The sequence below is a fragment of the Panthera uncia genome, chromosome D1 (assembly GCF_023721935.1).
Source record: "Panthera uncia isolate 11264 chromosome D1, Puncia_PCG_1.0, whole genome shotgun sequence".
NCBI classification, from domain to species: Eukaryota; Metazoa; Chordata; class Mammalia; order Carnivora; family Felidae; genus Panthera; species Panthera uncia.
The window spans coordinates 74,911,254-74,928,312 of NC_064808.1; the positions used below are offsets into that span (position 1 = coordinate 74,911,254).

At 38.7% G+C, this 17,059-nt stretch overlaps 1 protein-coding gene across 8 annotated transcripts in view; it reads left to right on the forward strand.

The window, feature by feature from the left end:
- The window catches only part of JRKL (JRK like), a 53,366-nt gene that overhangs the window by 20,850 nt on the left and 15,457 nt on the right, over positions 1-17,059 (forward strand). The gene's annotated exons all lie outside the window — the stretch shown is intronic.

Genomic DNA, 17,059 nt, shown 5'->3' on the forward strand with positions numbered 1-17,059 from the left:
TATTTCATGAATGTGATGGCAGAAAGAGGCAATTTAGCATCAGATTAGATTAAAATATGAAATGTAATCAGGTAGAGAAGTCGCTTGTAGAAAAATTTTACAGAGAAAACCAATTTAAATATTCTTTGCAGACAGTAATTCCTGATTTATATAATGGATCAAAATGAGATTTTTTTTTTCTGTTCTATTTAAGTCAGTGTCCATAAACCACATAAATCAATTGAATGGGGAAACCTCTCTTATTTCAAGTACAAGGAAGGCCTCCAAAGGAATAAAAAAAAATCCATGAACACCCTTCCCCCCCCAACACACACACACGGGAACATATAAAACATGTAAAATGTTTTCCTACTTCCGAATTTAGTTTGATAAAAAGTAATTTAAAAAAATCAAACATTTAGTGAATATTATGGAAAGAAATGGAGAAAGGAGAGCCAAACTAAAGGGAAAAGAAAAAAATACTTCTTGAGCCTAGTTACGGACTACCCAGATACCACGGCTGTATTAATATTTTTTTAATGAAAAAACAGAAGATATGAAGAAGTAGTAAAAACGACATATCAACCTGTTTACAAGATGAATGCAGACACACATTTATTTGACACTGAGGTTGCAATCAGGTATTAGACACAATTTAATGGGAGAGACAATTACAGTGACATATCAAATCACAACAGGGGAGGCATACATACAGAGCAACAGAGGAACAAAGGGAAAAGATAATAGATATCTGGAAGATCACACACACACACACACACACACACACACACACACACAACATGAAGCTCCATATAAAAGACAAAAGCCTACAGCCAGCAGAAACACAGACATGATTCACACACCACTGTCCCATTTTAAGGTGGAAATCCTACTATAATTTTGTTACATAGGTGTTTTTGATTTTACATGATTCTTCCATTTGGAAGCATGGATGATCTTGCAATATTAATTTTTCACACACAAAAAAGCAGAAGTTAAGCCCTCTGGAGAAAGTTCAGTTAAAAAAAAAAAAAAAAGACATTTTAAATGGAGTAACATCACCATCTTGTGGTGTTTCAGAATATTGACTCTGCTTTTTAATGACATTTTGAGTTTATGTAGTTCTACGTAAAATATAGCTAACTTGATTATTTGTGAAAATAATCTAGATTATATATGACATTACCAGACTCAGAACAAGAACAAAGAAGTGATCCATCTACATACATTTGTAATTAACTTTCCATGAATTTATTACCTACAGATTTCTTTTTTTGTATTACAGTTCCTCTGTTACTTTCTTGCACTCTACGAAGTAATAAAAAATGGGGACCTCTGCCCCCTGCCCAATGCTTATTTTGCTAAAATCCCTTCCCTCAGGGGACTGAGACCCTTTCGGTTATCTACAATGTGGAATAAAATCTCTAAAAATGCATGCTTAGGAATGTTAATATATACTCGGTTCTATATTTGACGTTTTTTGCTTCCTGGCTTGGTTCTTTAGCATATAAGGTTTCATTATTTGTCAGTTTAGGATTTAGTAGCATTCCCTGAACTGGCTCTGATGTGCCCAAACTGTGTAACTAGAACATAAAAGTCAGGATTATGAGAGATAGCTCCCATTCGTCAGATGCTTACAGTCTCACTGCGGATGTAGACATACACACAAGAACCACATGAACAAAACAAAACAAAACAACAAAACAAAACAACAAAACAAGGTTACATAGAAGTTATCTTGAAATGCCATATCACGTTTTGCAGTTCTTTCCCTCCAGCTTTTGCCTCAGTCATTAAATTGATCTGATAAACTCATTAGGGAAGGATTTACTAGGCCCTTACCATTTTCATAATACTTGGTGCCATGAAAGATATAGTAGAAGGTGCAGGAAAAAAAGATTCAAGGCATTTATAATCTAGTTGGGGTGACTAACAAAATGTCTTAGAGAATGTAAATGCTTGCAGCTATAACATAATACACGAAAGTTATGTATGGAAAAAATGGGAGTTTTGGGTTTTTTCAGGCTCCTCATTCATACTTTAAATATATTCTAAAATATAAACATAAAGGGTGACTGGGTGGCTCATTCAGTTAAGCCTCCAACTTCAGCTCAGGTCATGATCTCACCATTTGTGAGTTTGAGCCCCACGTTGGGCTCTGTGCTGACTACTCAGAGCCTGGAGCCTGCTTTGGATTCTGTGTCTCTCCCTCTCTCTCTCTGCCCCTCCTCCACTCATGCTCTGTCTCTTTCTCTCAAAAATAAATAAACATTAAAAAAATAATAAATAAAATATAAAGATAAGATCAAGAAAAGTCAGAAATGACTGAAGAAAAAAACCCCATAACACCACTCCATTAACCCAAGTATTTAGTATTTTGGTGTACAAAAGTCTTTTTTCCCACTTCAGAATCCTTAAAAACTATTGTGTAGGAGAATCTGTAGCTGAAGAGCTTAAGATCATATGTTGAAATTAAGACAGGACAGTGAAGGTCTTTACTTTTTTTCTTTTCTTTTTTTTTTTTTTTTTTAAAATCGAATTAGAAAATACTTAGAAATGAATCTGACAAAAGGCTCAAGTTTTTCTTGAAGAAAACTTCAAAATAAGCAGAGGAACATAAAAGACGCTTGCTTAAGCTCTCGATTAAGTTCTGGGGCGCAAAGTCATAATACTATAAAGCAGTAAATTCTCCTCAAATTAATCTATAAATAGAAGGCAATTGCCATTGAAATTCCAGCTTTCCAAAGTGGCTCTAAAGTTAATTTTAATAACTAAATATTAAATAAAAGTTAACATTTTTTTCTGAAAAAAAAAAAAAAAAAGGAAGTGGGCAAAGCCACACTATACAATTAAAACTAAAATTGCCTGATGTTGGAAGAGGAAGATAAAGACAGATCAGTGAGGCTAGAAAATCCAGAAACAGGTTAAGTTATGTAGTATAAGAATTCTGTAATATTTCAGATCAGTAAGGAAAGGAAAGAGTGAATTTGACATCCTTTTTGGTAATAATTGACCCAACATTAAAAAGTAATTTACATTCTTACTCTGTTCCAAGTACCATCCAATTTCTAGATGGATCAAAGTTTTAGCTATTAAAAATTGAAATAATAAAATTACTGAAAAAATAAATGAATAATTATATAACCTTACAATGGTAGACTTTTCTAAATGTGACCTTAAAGATAGAAACCAGCAAGCAAAATTTGGTTGGTTTTATGAACTTAATATTAGTTGAGTAAATAAATGTTAAAAAAATCTGTGAACTTTTTGGGAAGAGAAATGAACGGTGATAAATTACAACACATATAGGAGGCTAGCTTATTCTAATGTCTGTCATACAAGAGATCTTTTCTCTGCCCCAAAGAGGCAGGCCAGAAGCTACACATGGAGACACCCTGCAAAAGCCCCCCCATGAAATTGACAGAGGAAGCCTGAACTCAGATAGTTGCCTTATATAGAAATGACAGCTGCTGTCTAAAGTAGCCTTAAGGGAAGGACTGTTTGTTAATGTTGTAATTCCTTTTACTTATTCCTGTCTTCAGTAAAGTTAAAAGGCAGAACCTGGTTTCAGCTGTGATAAAGAGAAGTAAGCAAAACCTTTATCCACGCTTATAAAATGAGAGGAGTAACCCCACTTGAACCTCTCCAGAAAAGCATATGAAATTGGTATGGGGCACCACAGTTTTCAAAGCAGCTCTGATGTACGGCCACACTGAGAACCACAGCGTTAGAGGCTGGTGTGAGAGGGGTGGCGGCAGCGGGTCTGAGGTGATTCCACAGGCACCTAATTGTTGGCAGCACAGCCAGCTGTGTGCAGGGGTCCTTGGCTAGGAGGATAACCACAGTCCAGACTCGAGAAGGAGCATGAGCCAGACGCTGACAAGAGAGTGGAAATGGTATGCTTCCTGGAGGGTACTCCTAGGAGGGGACCTGTGACCTTGCCTTTATGATCATGGTCTTTCAGGTTACATAACAATTCTTGTAAAGAACTGTCTACAGAGAGACGTATCTAAGCTCTGGGAGTCTGAAGTCACATGATATCAGAACGATGCATTGACTACAGTTGATAGCGATTAAAGCTACTGCCCTATTTGTGATGTATGGATGAGTTAGAAAGATAGGAAAATCTGAGAACCTTTCCAGATAAAAGGATAGTAAAGAGATATAACAATGAAACATTGTATGAGATAATGGAGTGGAAACCAAGTTACCATAAAGGCTACCATTGAGACAATTGATGAAATTTGAATATGGAAGGTGGAGTCCATAATAGTGTTGTATTAATGTTAAATGTCTTGATTTTGATAATTTCCATCCAGTTCTGGAAGAGAATGGCCTTACTTTTAGGACAGAAACATGCAAGGATTCAGAAGTAAAGATGCATAATGTCTCCAACTTACACTCAAGTGGTTTTAAGTAAAAGGCACATATAAAATATATATACAGAGGAAAAAAAACACATGGGGCAAAATGTGGCAATTGACAAATTTGGATAATTGGTATACAGGAATTCGTTTTCCTATTCTTTTAACTTTTCTGTAAGTTTGAAATTATGTTTTAAAAGTTATCAAAGCAAAAAATAAATAAATAAAAAGTTGCCAAAGAAAAACTCAACATGAAAAGAGTCCCAAAGAAGAGAATACAAAGAGTTTGATACAGGAGAAAGTTGGTAGGGCTGGAATGTGTTGAAGGATTGTAGGACAGCAAACAATGAGGAAGAGAGGAGGGAATAGAAGTAGGGGTCAAATTGTGCAGTTTTCACAGGCCTTGGTAAGGAGTTTGGATTTAATTCTAATAGGAAGTCACTATAAATTTCTGAGCAGGGCAGTTACTTCCAGGGAATGATTCTGCTTGGAGCTGCTTAGGCTGCATGTCGGCCTCTGGATAACTCAATCGTGGTGTCTACAGAAAGGAGGAAAGGAATAGCTAGGCCTCTTGAACCTCTTGGCAGGAGGAGAAGGATGGAGGTAAAACACCCCACAGGGAGCCTATGGGACAGCCAGAACAATAACGGCCATTGCCCAGACCTTGTCATGCCTTGACTGCCCAGCATACCACAGAGCCTGACACCCCCACTGCCAGCCTTCCTTTCACTCTTCCAGTTCTAGAAACGTTCCAGTCACATTACAAGTGATCCCACACCCAACACCAAGAGCAACAGCAAAAACCCACACTTAAATGCTCTCTAAAGGGAGACAACCTCTCTAGTTTCTCTATTCTGTTCCAGGTCCAGCATCTTTGGGTGATATTTATTTCTCCAAGTCAGGTTTGAACATGGCTCTTCTTGACCCTGCAATTGAAAGCTAAATGACAAATTACATATTGGAAGGGAAGTGGAAAGTTGTTCAGAAACTTGCATACAGGGGCTCCTCCTCCCCCAGCAGGAATGACTGTGCCTGAACCCATAGTCATGGGGACCCTCTTCCAGCAGCAGCAGCAGCAGCAGCCCGCTGCTCACCAGTGATCTGGTGATGGTCACTGGCATGTCAGACAACCTTCAGCTTTGTTGGCATTTATAGTCAACCTGTTTCATGCTCAAATCCTTTCTATTTATACTCCGTATCCAAAACTTATTATCGTGATTGCCTTTTAAGACTGTAGAGAGTCAGGATCCTTCCCTGGGGGACAGGGACCTGTGGTGTGTCCGGCAGTATATGCAGCTGATTTCTTTCCTTTTTTTCAAACAAATATTTATTTACTTTTGAGAGAGAGAGAGAGAGAGTGCGAGCACGGGAGGGGCAGAGAGAGGATCCCAAGCAGGCTCCCAGCTGTCAGTGCAGAGTCCCACGTAGGGCTTGAACTCTTGAACTCACAAACTGTGAGATCATGACTGAAAGAGCGGACCTAGACCGTCCGACTCCATTTTGTTCTGTGTCCTCCATCTTGAGTGACTATGTCCCCGACATGGCCCCCTTTCCGGGAAAACCGCAGAAAGAAATTCCCGCTCAAACCTCAGACCATGCCTCCTCCCCTTGAGTAACTTCCTGCTCACCTGTTCAAACTTCCTGTTCAAACCATGCCCGGCAACCTGCGCAAGGGGACTCTGACCCTTCCCCAGCCAATCGGCTAAGGCCACGACCATCACCCCCCAACTGCCCCTAGATCCCTATAAAACCTTTGTGCTTTTGAAACATGCTCTCTCTCTCCGGCGGCGTCTTACCACTGCGTCGGTGCAGGTAGGGGATTGAGCTCGAGCTAGCTCGAATAAAGGCTCTTTGCTTTTGCATCGGACTCGGCTCACTGGTGGTCTTTGGGGATCAGGAATTCTGGGCATAACAATGACCTGAACCAAAATCAAGAATTGGACCTGTAACTGGCTGAGCCATCCAGGTGCCCCTGTGGAGCTGATTTCTGCAGACCTCTCTTTGTGATGACCAGAGAATGCAGACTGTATGGCTTTTAGTTCTAATCTCTGATTTGTATGTTTTCCCAGTAAATCTAGTTTTTTAAATCTTTACACGTGACACTGGAATTTGTCCTTATTCAACTTTAACTACAATAAAAAAAAATTCCTTTGTGTTTTAGAACTGAAGTTGCAATGAAGTTGTGTTTTGGTGAGAGGCACTACATCTGGTGGATAGGTATATAAGGATTCCCCTGCTTTGTTAGTGGGCCGATTTCTTCCATGGACAGACTGATTTCTTTTCAGGTTCTGACTGCCAGGACTATCTCCCTGGTCTGTCAGCATCCCTGGCAGCTCCTGAGAGTGGCACAGATGAGAGCATTCCTCTTTTGGAGGTATAAAGACCTCTATGTTTTGTTGCCCAGCATAGGGTCCCCTTCTTGTAAGTGGACCAAAGTGAGTTCACTCCTTGATGAGTCAGAAACTGCACCAGGATGAGCTGTCGCACTGAGAAAACTTTTATTTGAAGCAAATAAATTGATCGTGGAGAATTGCTTCCAAAGCTGTGACTCCCGAGAGAGGGTGAATGGCTTCCTTTTGTTTAGGTTTAGGAAGAATATTTAGATGGAGAAGCCTTGTCACCCTATGTAGAGGTGGGCATAACGTCACACATACACCTTAAGGAAGCATGCCTGTGCACACATTGTATGTTATATAAATGAGGCTGAGGCTCCTCCTTGGGTGGAGATTTCAGTTTTATATTGAGGTAAGGAGATTGTGGGTCATTGCGGACGTCACTCCATGGTCCATCTGTGCAGGTGTGAGTCAGGTTTAGCTCAAAGGGTCTGTAAGACAAAGCTAGTGGCTATAAGCAGGTGGGCATTAAAGGCCAGGTCTTGGGATCTAGCTGGTGACATTCGGATCACAGAACCTGAGATCTCAAGGAAGCAAATCCCAGGGAGATATATTTGGGTATAATTGCACATCTTAGTCTTTCTTCCAGCTGTAGAGATGGGCACATGATGCTAAAAACCAGGGCTGTCAGACTCCTCAGAACTCCTCTCAAGAGGTTTTAGGGAAGATCTTACACAGCTGGAGCTGTTAGGCTAGTAGGTTATGAGGTTTGGGGTGCTTGGGGACCTCCATGCCTGGCGCATGGGAAAAGTCTGAGGGACAGTATTTGTGCACTTCATCTAGCTGTGCCTCAAGCCAGTATTACCTGAGTGACCTAAATAAATAAAAATCTTTTATTGCTTAAGCAATATTCTATTCTTTGCAGGCAAGAATCCTGCCTAATTACACCAGGGCATCACTGCTTTAGCCAAACACTTTGTTGGCAAGTTTAGAGGCGACTGGGACTTGCTTTAGAAGTCAAATAATCACAGGACCTTCTTGGCTGGGTTTGGATTTTTCCTGGCAGTTAAAGTCCTTTAGCATGCTTTCAGTTTGCTGGGGGGTAAGATACTGAGAGCCTCATTAGCTTATAACAAATGTCAGAAATCTTGTTGAATCATGATCCTAGAATCTGGACTCTACCTTTGAAATTTCTATCTCTTAGCAGCACAAAACAGGCTACTCCCCAAGCTCTAAGGCCTCAGTTGAATACTTTTATTTTTGTCCCTGACTTTAAAACAGTAGACAGGAGGGGGAAATGTGTAGACTGCATTCAGCAAATGCATTTATATTTTTTATTAAAAATGAAAAAGGAGGATTTTTCCCTTGCACCATTTAAAAATCACTATCAGAAAAAAATTAATTGAAAAGTTGGAGATTATTAAATAGTATTTTCAGTATATCTACATTGTTTTTGCTATTCGTGCTAAAAACTAAAATTATATATTTGAAAGGTTTTTAATTTTTTTCCTTTTTTCTGGTGACTTTATTTTTTTATTTTTATTTAAATTTTAGTTAATTAACATACAGTGCAATATTGATGTGAGGGCAGTACAGTGATTCATAATTTACATACAATACTTGATGCTCATCACAAGTGCCCTCTTTAATACCTATCACCCATCTAGCCCATCCCCCACCCACCTCCCTCCACCTACCCTCAGTTTGTTCTCTATCCTAAAGGGTCTCTTGTGGTTTGTTTCCCTCTCTCTGTTTTTTACTCCCTTCATATATGTTCATCTGTTATATTTCTGAAATTCCAAATATGGGTGATATGGTATTTGTTTTTCTCTGATTGACTTATTTTACTTAGAATAATATATTCTAGCTCCATCCATGTTGTTGCAAATGGCAAGATTTCATTCTTTTCTTTTTGATGACCGAGTAATATCCTACACACACACACACACACACACACACACACACACACACACACACTATCTTTTTTATCCATTCATCAGTCAAAGGACATTTGGGCTTTCTGCATAATTTGGCTGTTGATAATGCTGCTATCAACATTGGGGTGCATGCACTCCTTTGAATCTGTATTATTCTATCCTTTGTGTAAATAGTGCAATTTCTGGATTGTAGGGTAGTTCTATTTTTAGTTTTTTGAGGAACCAGTTCGCATTCCACCAACGGTGCAAGAAGGTTCCCCTTTCTCTACATCTTCACCTATACCTGTTGTTTCCTGTGTTGAGGTGGAATCTCATTGTGGTTTTGATTTATATTTCCCTAATGAGTGATGTTGAGCATCTTTTTATATGTCTGTTAGTCATCTGGATGGCTTTTCTTTGGAAAAGTGTCTATTCCTGTCTTCTGTCCATTTCTTAACTGGGTTATTTGTTTTGGGTGTTGAGTTTGATAAGTTTTTTATAGAGTTTTGATACTAACCCTTTTTGGGTACATCATTTGCAAATATCTTTTCTCAATCCATTGGTTGCCTTTTAGTTTGGTTGACTGTTTCCTTTGCTGTGCAGAAGCTTTTTATATCGATGAAGTCCCAATAGTTCACTTTGCTTTTTATTCCCTTGCCTCCGGCAATGTGTCTGGTAAGCTTGATATGGTAGAGGTCAAAGAGGTTGCCACCTGTTTTTTATCCTGTAGGATTTTAATGGTTTCCAATCTTACATTTAGGTCTTTCAACCATTTTGAATTTATTTTTGTGTATGGTGTAAGAAAGTGGTCTAGTTTCATTTTTCTGCATGTTGCCGTCCAATTTTCCCAGCACCATTTGTTGAACGGACTCACCTTTTTCCTTTGGATGTTCTTTCATGCTTTGTTGAAGATTAGTTGACCATATAGTTGTGGGTCCATTTCTGGGTTTTCTATTCTGTTCCATTGTTCTATGTATCTGTTTTTGTGCCAGCAACATACTGTCTTGATGACTATAGCTTTCTTTGTAATATAGCTTGAAATCTGGAATCATGATGCTTCCAGTTTTGTTTTTCTTTTTCAGAACTGCTTTCGCTATTCGGGGTCTTTTGTGGTTCCATAAAAATTTTAGAATTGTTTGTTGTAGGTGTGCAAAAAATTCTGGTGGTATTTTGAGAGGGATTGCGTTAAATGTGTAGATTGTTTTGGGTTGTATAGACATTTTAACAATGTTTGCTTTTCCAATCCATGAGCATGGAATGTTTTTCCATTTGTTTGTATCTTCAATTTCCTTCATAAGCTTTCTAAAGTTTTCAGAGTATAGATCTTTTGCCTCTTTAGTTAGATTTATTCCTAAATATCTTGTTGTTTTTGGTACAATTGTAAATGGGATCAATTCCTTGATTTCTTTTTCTGCTACTTTCTTATTGCCTTTATAAATGCAACAGATTTCTGCACATTGATTTTATATACTAAGACTTTGGTGAATTCATGTATTAGTTCTAGCAATTTTTTTGGTGGAGGCTTTTAGGCTCTCTACATAGTGTATCATGTTGTCTGCAAATACTGAAAATTTGACTTATTTCTTGCCAATTTGGATGCCTTTTATTTCTTCTTGTTGTCTTGCTGAGGTTAAGATTTCCAGTACTGTGTTAAATAGTAATGGTGAGAGTGGACATCTTTGTCTTGTTCCTGACCATAGGGGAAATGCTCTCAGTTTTTCCACATTGAGGATGATATTAGCTGTGGGTCTTTCATATATGACCTTTATGATGTTGAGATATGTTCCATCTAACAGCACAGAGTCTGACTCAGGGTTCAATCTCACGAACTCTAAGATCACGACATGAGCCAAAATCAAGAGTCAGATGCTTAACCACCTGAGCCACCCAAGAGCCCTATTATCCTTTCTTTTATTAACGTGGTGTATCATATTGATTGATTTGCAATATTGAGCCAACCCTGCAACCCAGGAATAAATCCCATTTGATCATGGTGAATAATTCTTTTTATGTACTGTTGAACTAAAATTGCTGGTATTTTTTTCAATTTTTATTTATTTATTTTGGGAGAGAGAGAGAGAGAGAAAGAGTGCACACATGTGAATGGTGGAAGAACAGAGAAAGAGGGAGAGAGAGAGTCTCAAGCAGGCTCCACACTATCAGCACAGAGCCTGATGTAGGGGTCAATTTCATGAACTGTAAGATCATAGCCTGAGTTGAACTCAAGAGTTGGACACTTAACCAACTGAGCCACCCAGGAGCCTCTCAATTTGCTAGTAATTTATTGAGAATTTTTGCATCCATGTTCATCAGGGATATTGGCCTATATTTATCCTTTTCAGTGGGATCTTTGTCTGGTTTTGTAATCAAGGTAATGCTGACTTCGTAGAATGAGCTTGGAAGTTTTCCTTCCATTTCTATTTTTTGGAGCAGTTTCAGGAGAATATATATTAAGTTTTCTTTAAATGTCTGATAGAATTCCCCTGGGAAGCCATCTGGCCAGGACTTTTGTTTGTTGGAAGATTTTTGATTACTAATTCAATTTCTTGGCTAGTAATAGGTCTTGTCACAACTTCTATTTCTTCCTGTTTCAGTTTTAGTAGTTTATGTGTTTTTAGGAGTTTATCCATTTCTTCCAGATTGCCCAGTTTATTGGCATTAATTTTTCATAGTATTCTCTTATGAAATACAAATATCACTGTGGTGTTGGTTGTGATCTCTCCTCTTTCATTGATGATCTTATCTACTTGGGTCCTTTCTTTTTTCTTTTTGATAAATCTGGCTAAGGTTTATCAATTTTACTAATTCTTTCAAAGAATCAGCTCTTAGTTTCATTGATCTGTTCTACTTTGTTGTTTTGTTTGTTTTTATATTGCTTATTTCTGCTCTAATCTTTATTATTTCTTAAAAAATTTTTAATGTTAATGTTAATTTTATTTATTTTTGAGTAAGAGAGAAAGACAGAGAGTAAGCAGGGGGAGGGGCAGAGAGAGAGAGGGAGACACAGAATCTGAAGCAGGCTCCAGACTCTAAGCTGTCAACACAGAGCTCAATGTAGGCTTGAACTCACAGACTCACAGGCAAGATCATGACCTGAGCCGAAGTCAGACGCCCAATCGACTGAACCACTCAGGTGCCTCTCTAATCTTTATTATTCCCCTTCTTATTTCCCTTCTTCTGCTGGCTTTGGGCTTTACTTGCCCTTTACTCATCCTTTTCTACCTCCTTTAGGTGTAAAGTTAGGTTGAGTACTTCAGACCTTTCTTGCTTCTTGAGATAGGCTTGTTTTGCAATATACTTCCCTCTTAAGACTGTCTTTGCTGCATCCCAAAGTTTTGGACTGTTGTGTTTTCATTTTCATTTGCTTCCATGTATTTTTAAATTTCATCTTTAATATCCTGGTTAACCCATTCATTTTTTAGTAGGATGTTCTTTAACCTCCATGTATTTGAGGGCTTTCCAATTTTTTTTGTCTCGTGGTTGACTTCAAGTTTCATGGCATTTTGATCCAAAAATATGCATGGTATGATCTTGATCTTTTTGTACTTGTTGAGGACTCATTTATGACTCAGTATGGGATCTGTTCTGGAGAACGTTCCATGTGCATTCAAGAAGAATGTGTATTCTTCTCCTTTAGCATGAAATGTTCTGAATGTATCTGTTAAGTCCATCCAATCCAGTCTGCCATTCAGAGCCATTGTTTCCTGTTGACTTTATGCTTAGATGTTCTGTCCCCTGCTGTAAGTGGGTGTTGAAGTCCCTACTATTATTGTATTATTATCAATAACTTTCTTTGGTTGTAATTCATTGATTTATATATTTGGATTCTTTCAAGTTGGAGGCATAAATATTTACAATTGTTAGATCTTCTTGATGTATAGACCCCTTAATTATAATATAATGCCCTTCTTCATCTCTTGTTACAGTCTTTGGGTTAAAATCTAGTTTGTCTGATATAAGTATGGCTACTCTGGCTTTCTTTGGATGTCTATTAGCAAAATAGATGGTTCTCTATCTTCTCAGTTTCAATCTTCAGGTGTCTTTAGGTCTAAAATGAGTCTCTTGTAAGCAGCATATAGATGGATCTTGTTTTTTTTTTAATGCATTCTGATATTGTGTCTTTTGATTGGAGCATTTGGTCTACTTATATTCAGATTGATTGTTGAGAGATATGACTTTAGTGACATTGTGTGTGGGGTGTTCTTTGGTTCTTTCTAGTCTTTGTTGCTTTTCGTCTTTTTGTTTTGTTTTGTTTTTCACTCAAGGACTTCTCTTTAAAGTTTATTGCAAAGGTGGTTTAGTGATCACAAACTCCTTTAGTTTTTGTTTGTTTGGGAAATTTTATCTCTCTTTCAATTCTGAATGACAGCCTTGTCAGAATTATTTACTTGTCAGAATTATTTACTGCATATTTTTCCCATTAAGCACGTTGAATATATACTGCCACTCCTTTCTGGCCTGCCATGTTTCTGGGGACAGATCAGCTGTGAACCTGATCTGTCTTCCCTTGTAGGTTAAGGACTTTGTTTTCTCTTGCTGCTTTCATGATTCTTTCTTTGTCTGTGTATTTTGTGAATTTGAATGTAATATGCCTTGGTGATGGTAGACTTTTGTTGAATTTAATGAGAATTCTCTGTGCTGCTTGGATTTTGATGTCTATGTCCTTCCTTAGAGAATTTTCCTGCTATAATTTTTTAAATAAACCATCAGCCCCTTTTTCTCTCTCTTCATCTTCTGGGACTCCTATGATATGAAGATTAATAAGTTGCTTGTGATCCTTTACCTTTCTTTCCCTCTTCTTTTCAGCTTCATTATTTTCCAGAATTTTATATTCTGTATCACTAATTCACACCTCTGATTTGTCCATCCTCTTTTTATGGCCTGCATTTGGGTTTGCTTCTCAGTTATAGGATTTTTAATTTCAACTCGACTTGGTTTTATTCTTTTATTCTGCAGAAAGGAATTCTCTAGTGTTTTCTATACATAGTTCAAGTCCAGCTAGTATCCTCATACTCGTTCTAAATTCTAGTTCAGATATCTTACTTATATCTGCATTGATGAAGTCCCTGGCTGTGAGATCTACTTCCTGGTCTTTCTTTTGGGGTAAATTCCTCCATCTCATCATTTTGTCCAGAAAAGAAGAGAAGAAAGAAAGAACAAAAAACAAACAAACAAAGAAAAAGCCAAAATACCCCCCAAAAAACTAGATCCTGGATGTGTTTTGGTCTGCTTGCTAAAAGAATATAGATCCAAAAATAAAAATATAAAAAAAATTAATAAAAGAAAATGAAATGAAAATACAGGAAAACATTTAAAAATACAAAGAAAAATAAAATTAAAAATTAAAAAAATAATAAAAGTAAAAAAGAAATTGAAGAAATAAGTGAAAAAAATAATTAAATAAAAAATAAAAGTAAAAAGGAAGTTAGATCCTATTTCCCCTAGAGCTGAAGCTTTGCAGCACTCTATGATCAGTAGACTTGTTGCAAGCCAGTTGTTTGCGCAGGTCTTCTGGGGGAAGACCTGTTGCTCTGATTCTCAGGCTGACTTGCCCTAGAGGAAATGCCCCTCCAGGGCACAGTGGGGTGGGCTTGGTGTAACGGGCTCCAGCCTCCACTAGGTGGTGCTCTTTTGCTCCCTGAAGGCTTTCAGGGCTGATGAGCAGTATGAATATGGCTGCACCCTGCTTGCTAGCCCCAGAGCTGAAAGTTCCCACCTGTGGACTCTTCAGAGAACCCTCACAGAATAGAATCAATCACCCCTCTAGTGTCACTGATTTCAGTCAAAACCCTGCGTTCACCCTGCCTGTGTCCAAGATTTTAATATCAGAGGCCCAAGAGTGTTTCAAATCTCCAAATTTTAGGGACTCCCTCAGGGTGAACTCACTCTGTGCCTCTGGGAGAGGGTTTTGCTGTGCTTCTGCCATTTGCCAGCTGATACAAGGAAAGTGGTTGCACAACCATGCAGCAGTTCAGAGTTTATGGCAAAACATAGCAGAAAGGCAGCATCCCAGCTCGGTGCCCTTGGCTGGAGCCCCCACTCCTATGCTTTTGAGCAGTGCAGCACGTTGGCCCCACCCATTCTTGTGACCCAGGGAATCCTTAGATCAGCTGTCACTCCTAGGACTCCACCCCGCTTCACCACCTGAGCACCTTAGAGTCAGGCACATCCCCCCTGGTAATGGACTTCTAAAAGCTCAGATTTTGTATTCTGTTGCTTCTAATGATCTGTGGTAGCCTCAGATAGCTCTATGTCCCCCAAGTCAACTCTCTGCACCTCCTATCTTCCAGAAGGTGGTCACTTTTCTACGTGTAGACTTGGAGTTTTTGTTCTCTCAGACCTCCAATTGATTTCTTCGGTGTTGAGAATGATTTGAGAACAATCTAGCTGTGTTTAAGGGTCAAGACAAGCTTAGGGTCCCCCTATTCCTCTACTTTCTTAACTCGTCCTCCTCAAAATGTAATTTGTAAAAGCCCTTGATTCTGACTAACATTTTCTAATTAGGCATTCTAATTTCTTTTACCTTTATGAACCATGATGTTATATTTTTATATACCCTTTTTCCTTTGAGTTCTGAAGAGCCTTTTAAAAATACTTCATTTCAAGGGGCGCCTGGGTGGCTCAGTCAGTTAAGCCTCTGACTTCGGCTCAGGTCATGATTTCACGGCTTGTGAGTTCAGTCCTGCGTCAGGCTCTGTGCTGACAGCTCAGAGCCCGGAGCCTGTTTTCAATTCTTTGTCTTCCTCTCTCTCCACTCCTTCCATGCTCATGCTCTGTCTCTCTGTCTCCCAAAAATAAATAAATATTAAAAAAATATATTTCATTTCTGGGTAAATGTATGAATGGATTGTAAATGCATCAACGATTATTGATAAAATGATTTAATACTTAATTTTTAAAGTTTAAACAGTATGAACTTCATTAGAAAGGAAAATATATTTAAATAAGAGGAATCAATTATAAACTATTCAAAGGTAAACATTCATTTACATATGGTTACATATCAAGTCAATTATAGCATATTTATTAAAATCATTTTTAGAAGTATTTCTCGGCTAGTTGGTTTTGACTCAACTTCATAGTGAAACTTAGCTCTTATGATTGTCCCTTAGTAACAAAACATACTTTAGTAGAAAGACACAGCTTGCCTTAAGAAACCCTCAAATACAAAATACAAATTCTGATATTTGATAAAAATGGAGGGTAAGTATCCAGGTGTAGGAAGAATTCTTTCAAAGAATTAATCACATCTTATTTACAAAGACATTTCTGTTAGTGGTTTATTTCCAAAATGTACTTTTAGCCATTGTGCTAGTTTTCTTTCACTATATAACAAATTACCATAAACTCTGCAGCTTGAAGCAACACCCAGTTTTAGTTCACACATGGTTGTGTAGGTCAGACGTCTGAGCATGGATGGCATGGCTGTGTTCTCTGTTCTGTGTCTCAAAGGTGGAAATCAGGACATTGGCCAGGCTGGGTTACTTTCTGGAGGCTCTGGGGAAGAATGCAAGTTATTGGAAGATTTCAGTTCCCTGTGGCGGTAGGACTGAGGTCCCCTTTCTTTATTGGCTGTCAGCTGGGGACGGCTCTCAGCTCCTAGATGTCACTCACATTCCTTGACACTTGCTCCCCTCCATCTCCAAAGTGAGCAACAAAGAATCTCTTGTGTCAGACCTTCCTCCACACTCCACCCCACGCATTGAATCTCTTTCACCAGGACACCCGTCTCTTTTAGGGGCTCACCTGATTAGGTCAGGCCCACTGAAGATAATTTCCCCTGTCTTAAGATTTGGTACCTTTATTTTATCTCACATAATCCTTCACAGCAGCACCTAGGTTAGTGTCTGTTAAATAACTGGGAGAAAGTTTGTATGCCCTGGAGGCAGGGGTTGGACTGGATCTTGAGAACTGTCTCAGAATTCTGCCTGAATTTACAGCAGTGGAGTGTCCCATGATTCGATTTTTAAAAAAACCATTTAAAAAATATGACTCCTAATCCAAAATGAGAGGTTAGTTGGAAGATTTGATAGCCATTTAAGAGGGAGTTAAACCCCTGTAGTTCAAATTCCAAGAAAGTAATGACACTATCTGTGTAAGCTTCACTCCAGTACCTTTCCCATCAATGTGAGACACTTACTGCCCTCCCTCCAGCAAGACGATTCTTATAGTCAGCACTGCATGCTTGGTGCGCTTCGGGGGCTTATGAAAGGAAAGCTTGGAAATCTATCAGCGCACCCCTGGCTTGGAGGAGGGGAGGGTCTCACTCGTGTTTTTTTAGCCTCACACATGGCTTGTCTCTTCCCAGGAAAATGCCAGTCACAGGATAGAAGCGCCTCTGTCAGCCCCGTCTCTGTCATCTCTGTGCTCTCCTGCTCGGAGGCAGAAATGCAGTCCCAAAGGCCCAGTTGTACTCCCGAATCAATTCCCTTTATGTCTCCTGAGGCTGAGCTGCAAAAACACTCCC